Source organism: Hippoglossus hippoglossus, chromosome 4 (genome assembly GCF_009819705.1).
Source record: "Hippoglossus hippoglossus isolate fHipHip1 chromosome 4, fHipHip1.pri, whole genome shotgun sequence".
Taxonomy (NCBI): Eukaryota; Metazoa; Chordata; class Actinopteri; order Pleuronectiformes; family Pleuronectidae; genus Hippoglossus; species Hippoglossus hippoglossus.
Window position 1 is genome coordinate 10,754,191 of NC_047154.1, and position 6,000 is coordinate 10,760,190.

Below are 6,000 nucleotides of genomic sequence, written 5' to 3' on the forward strand. Positions count from 1 at the left end.
TAGCGAAGTCTCTGAGCTCCTGTTAAAGTGTGAAAGCACTGTCTACCTGCACTCGTGAGATTCCTTGGCCTCCCTTTAAGCATGAAACGCCAGAGCCATTTCATCACACGTTCTTTCATCCAGAGACCCCAAGATAATATAAAATATGCAGCATAGTAAGAGCTGAAACCCTTCTCTTCACACCATCCCTTCCTCCCGTTATCTCATCTGTACTGTGGTTCCAGTCCTCCTGAGCTGGTCCAGTGAAGTCGCACAGGCGCTGTCAATGTTAACGAGACAGTTTTGCGAAGAGATGAAGAGACGACTGAGAAAAATAATTCATAAATTAAAAAAAAACTAGATTCGAAACGCGTTTGACAGCTGTCGTGGTCTACATAAATGGACACTGCTTGGATAAGTGCCTGGATGGTATTATAAACATATTAAGTAAAATAAAAGTATGCTATACAGTTTTAAAATACAGACAAATACATTTCCTAATTGGACATGGGCATAATTTGCATCCCCTCCAATATTCTCTGAAGACAAATTGCCCACCTGATGTCAGAGCACTTTTATTACTCTGCTGCATTGTAGTGGGTTGACCTATTGTTTGGGCTTTTATCATGTTGGCATCAAAAAACAAAGAGCCCTGTAGTTACAAAGGGTTCCATTACAGTCATTGAAATAAATGGCATTACAGTGACAAAGTGCCATGTGCAGGGCTTCATTACTCCCCCAGCTCATTAACTTGACAAGGAAGTGGTTGATAAATGCTTGACATTAAGTACAAATAATGAAAAAATTGTTGGAACGGCTACAGGTATGATGAATAATAAATATCTGTCAGATGGCTAATGGACAAATGATTGAAAAAGCTCAAACTTCAACTGTGTAAAAAGTTGTTGTTTTAATAGTAGAAAGAAAAATTCAAAAGTCTGCAGCAGAGGGAGCTCCTCTGCCCAACAGAAAACACTGCTCCTGAGACACCTCGTCAGTAGGCCGGCCGTTACTTACTGGCTATTGTGGTGGTAAATGGTAAATGGTCTGTATTTATGTAGCACTTTTTCTAGTCTTGATGACCACTCAAAGCGCTTTACATTACAGGTGATGCCATTCACCCAGTGGGCAGCACTATGGGGTTCAGGGATTCAGTATCTTGCCCAAGGACATTTCCGCATGCAAGATACTGAGACCGGCTCGTCTTGCACAGTCCAACAAAGCCAGTTAAAGCAAGAGCAGAGGCCGACATTTCCAACATGCTCTGAAATTGGTTGAGCAATCACAACAGAGCGGGCCAGCTGGCCAATCAGGGGAGTCTGGGCATTATCAGGAGGGGGGTCTATAAGATACAGGAGCCAAAATTAAGCGTTTCAGACAGAGGCCGAAAAGAGGAGCTGCAGCAATGGACAGAATGAGGAAAGTGATGCGTTTTCTGAACATTAGAGCATGTGAACCTTTTCCAGTAATAACCCTAATAACATTTTAAAATATGAGCACATGTCGCCATCAAAGAACTAACTTGACCTAAATGTTTTTAGACAAATTGCATAAAAATGTCTGTAGCATCTATAATTGTATTCACTTGTTTTTTTAAATCGTATATGAAATCTGTTCAGATGAACATACAGAGCATGGTGGCGTGGACAAAGAGGTACAGTTTACAGTTGACAGAGCTGTTTGACTGAACCTGAGGTAACAGGGTCAGCGAGGCTTTGCTGCTGCGACACATGAAGCAATAATGTTTTGAAATAAAAGATTTGTAAATCCCTGAGTCCCTCTAAGCTCTGCATCAAGGTTAAAGCCCTGTCTGAATGACAAAAATTGCATTAGAGTAGTCAGGGAGTCGGAGAACAGCACACACATGCCCGTCATTGTTCCATGTCACAGCTGACATGTTCCTGCGGGGAGCTGACAGCTTCTCATAGGGCCGCTCTCTACTTTTCCTCCTGCATTCCTCCACCACTTCATCCCTCCGCCCTTTCTTTCCCTCCACCTCGCTCTGCACGGCTCTCTCTGTCAGAGCAGCAATGCACTCATCACGCAGACAGCGGATGCATCCCATTACTGCCCCCATAAATACTTAGGAGTTGGAAACAATCAGGCCGGGCTTTGGCAGTAGGTAGTGTCACTATTGAGCGCGGCTGACAGTTTTATGTGCGACCGAAAGCGACAAAATGAGAAGGTAAGTGTGGGCGTAGTAATGGACGGGGCCAACAGGCCTGAATCAACAATGCCCTGTGAGGAGCGCACGGACCCGTCAGCACACATTTCATTACTGACTCATGAATCCGTCAAACAGGGGGGGGGGGGGGGGAAATGGGGGGCTAAGTGGCACCTCGAGCACCATCAAGTGCTGTTACATAATTATTTTCACCTGAATGCGGCTTCTATGGCTACTGTACAAGCAGGATGAAACCATAGACTGTATTTAAAGATGGACGACATGACTGCTCCCCGAAGGTAGAGCCAAAGTGCCTTGTTGGCCTGTGTTGGTTGGCTACACTATAGGTTTTAAATCCTGCCTCTACCATGTTATTGGATGGGACATGGACCAAATTAAATAGTACAGAGTTCTCAAAGATGGTTTCTCTCATTCCAGGTAGTTCTTATCACACCAGTGGAGGTTTAAGAGCTTATTATCTCTGCCAGGGAGTTTTTTAAATTTTTTTTATCAGTGATGAAACTCTAAAGGTTTTACGCAAAAAAAAGCAGGAGAATGCAAAAAACTTCTGAACAGTTTTCTATGAAATGTTGTGGATGGGTGGGGCTTGACCCAAAGAAGGTCCCAATAAATGGAGCAGATCTGCATAAATGGATGGATCCAGGATTTTGTTATTCACTTTCTGTAACATGGTGAGATTGGCGGAGGTATGTTCCCTCTGCTTGCCCTTCAAGTTTTTCCAGCAAGCTTGGTTTTAATTAGTTATTTGATGCTATAACAATGGGTTGAAATGCTATGATATACAACAGCTGAAACTGACTTGATATTGGTCAAGTCATTTTCTTACTACCGCAGCTCCGTCCCTTGATCGCTCCTGCACAGATTCAATCACGCAAGATGGCGGCGTTTATATCGAGGATATCTTGGCTTTAGTTCTGTATAGTGGCCGGTGGTGGATCCACAGGATCGAAATCCACAGGACGAGTGACAAATGATGTAGGTCAAGAAAAATACAACTCCGTATATATAGATTTGATGAGACACTGCACTTATTTAGACCCGTTCTCCCTTGGTGGACAAAGTATTTAAGACTGTGCCTCTCATTCACCCTCTCTCCCACACACCAGTAAAGGCTGTGCAGGGCATCATGCGCTCTTGGGGCTTATTAGTTTGCTCAAGCACAGTTCAACTTAATGAGGACTGAAAACTCCCAAACAATTATTGAGCAACCTGCTACACCTCCACAGGCACAGCTGTCAGAGATTATAGACCCTGTCCCCATGAGGTTTTGCATGCCAGCTTACTGGAACTTTGTGTACCTGCAGCTGCAGTGTCCTATACCTCTCAGCTGGACATTTTCACAGGATAAAAGTCTGATCTGTTTAATTGGATGGTCAAAAAACTTACTAAAGACAAAACAAGTCTGCAATACTGAGACATTTTGGGGGTTTTAGCTCAGATATTTAGGTGTCGAATATACAATTATAACATCCTATGTGTCGTGCAATGGTCTTTTGATTGATGTCATTCCACATTTCAGTCTCCCCTATACTTTCCTGCCAACTCTTTAAGGCCCTACAAATACTTCAGTTAAAAGAGGGGGGGGGGGGGGGGGGTGGGGGGGGGAAACATACACTCTGGTCATGATAACATAAAAAGCTACTTTTCAATAATCTTGTAAATACAAAAACATATGCAATTACAATTATAATATGCAGTTTGCTCCATATTTAAATGTGCAACGTGTCAGTTGAGAAACAAATCAAAAGCAAGCAGACCTTCCTTATAAATAAAAACATGTGATTTCCACAACTGCCCTTTAGAAAGTGAATAGAGGCACAATAAAGGCAGGAGGAGAGCGGAGAAGGCTGAGCAAACACAAGGCAGAAGCTTCCGATGTGTCACACTGACAACAGGCACCGGGCCCCTCACACTGAGGACGACTGCAGGGATCGATCAGAGGATGCATCCCCCCTTTCTACCCCACGTTTAAACCATTAAAACCTAATTGAGGGCTGGTAACAGAAGAGATAAACACACACACACACACACACACACACACACACACAGTCACACACAAACAGTGGCTGTGCTTGGATGGATACACAAGCACTGTGTATTTCAAGGGTGACTACAGAAACGCACAGGCAGTGTGAAATAATGAGACCAGACGTCCGTGTGAGCAACGCTACAAATGGATCAGAAGGGACTGCACCATGAGAGGATGGACACTGACCACAGGTGAATCCTGCGCTCACCAGGTCATCTGTGCAGGTGAGAGCTGACCACAGAGAAGTGGGTGTGAAAGAAGAAGGCATAGCAGAGGAAAACCAAAACACCCCCAAAAAACATGTGCATGACAGAGGTGTCACAGGGGATCAGATGGACCATTACGCGTGTGTGCGTAAAATAAGGGAAGTTGGCTCACCCAGGACTAGACCTTGCGCACCGCTCCATCCACATCTGCAAACCTGGAGGCTCTCTGATCACTGCTGCTCTGCCTGGATCTCTGGATCTTTGCGGGGCGATTTTTTATTTTTTGTTGCTCCTCCTGCCTCTTCAGCCTCTGCACCTCCTCCTCCGCCTCCTTCTCCAGCAGCGAAAGCAGCAGCAACAGCAACTGGACTGGGCTGCATTCACTCACCTTCCCTCCCCTCTGCTTCCCCCCCTCCTTCTTCCCAGTATATCTATATCTGCCTCACAAGCCCGGCTCCTCTCCTCCACTCTGCTCCTTTGTGCTGTGGAAGCAGCAGCAGCAGAAGATCGTCTCCAGGCGGGCTCCCAGCTCCGTGTCTCTGCATGTGAGGAGCCAGTGGCAGCGGCAGGCAGCTCCGTCTGATGGTGCTGTCGGTGCTGGATTGTGTGTGTGTGTGTGTGTGTGTAGAAGTGTCCTGGCATTTGTGTATGTGTGTGTATGCATGTGTGTGTGTGCGAGTGTGTTTGTTTCAAAGAAGACCCGGCTGCTGCTCATTGGGGCTCATCTGCGCTCTCTCTCTCTCTCTCCCTCGTACTCTGGCTGTGCTGCGCTGCGTTCACGTCCTGTGGGAGAAAGGGAAAGACGAGATCCCTGCTTTAAAATTCCGCCTCGCTTTAGCTCTCAGGTGGTGGATACTCAAAAATACTCTGCGGGGACAGCAGGGGCTGTGCAGAAATCCACGTGGAGCGTAAAATAAATAAACACAGGGAACTGAATACACAAGCAGATGAATAATTGTAATAAAACATTACATGAACAGATTTACTATAGAAAAACACTGTTTCGTAGTTACTTCTGAATATCAAAGTTTATCTCAAAGTGAGGCAATTTCCTATTTCGTTTCAGAATGGAGGGCTATTTCATGTTTGACTTCAAATGTACAGGTATTGACAAAACTCCCTGCGCATGGTTCTGTTCAATGATTAATGGAATTGATCCCTTCATAGGTGGATTTTAGCCACTTGCAGGCAGCAAAACAAGCTTTATTATCACAATAAGACATGTTATCACCTCACCATTGGTGTGAATGTGACTCTAATAAGCTGCTTTCAGACCTGCACAAAATGAATGTCCAGTGAATGTCTGGAGATTCTCCGGAGGGGCTGTATGTGTGAACGCAGATATTCGAGAAAGAGCCACTGGACTTTCTCTGGACAATTTGCAGTCTTCACATTGATAGACCAGGGCCCAAGGCTACATTCAATGTGGTTGATGGGGTTAGGTGGATTGAATAATATTATTTCTGACTTTGAGTTGTTGAGTTGTACATAGTTTTGTGCCATCCAACAGTTGACATCATTTAGACAGCTAGGCTTTCAGGGTCATCAGATCTCAGTGGAAGGTATATCTGTGTGTCATCTGCATAGCAGTGGAAGGAGAC

The 6,000-nt window shown here is 44.9% G+C and overlaps 1 protein-coding gene across 2 annotated transcripts in view; it reads right to left on the bottom strand.

The window, feature by feature from the left end:
• lingo3a (leucine rich repeat and Ig domain containing 3a) overlaps positions 1–5,127 on the bottom strand; it is a 45,436-nt gene extending 40,309 nt beyond the window's left edge. For both annotated transcript variants that reach the window (XR_004613662.1, XM_034583299.1), the window contains exon 1: positions 4,572–5,127. The gene's annotated coding sequence lies outside the window, so the exon portion shown is untranslated. The remainder of the gene's footprint in view (positions 1–4,571) is intronic.
• Between the last annotated feature and the right edge of the window lie 873 nt (positions 5,128–6,000).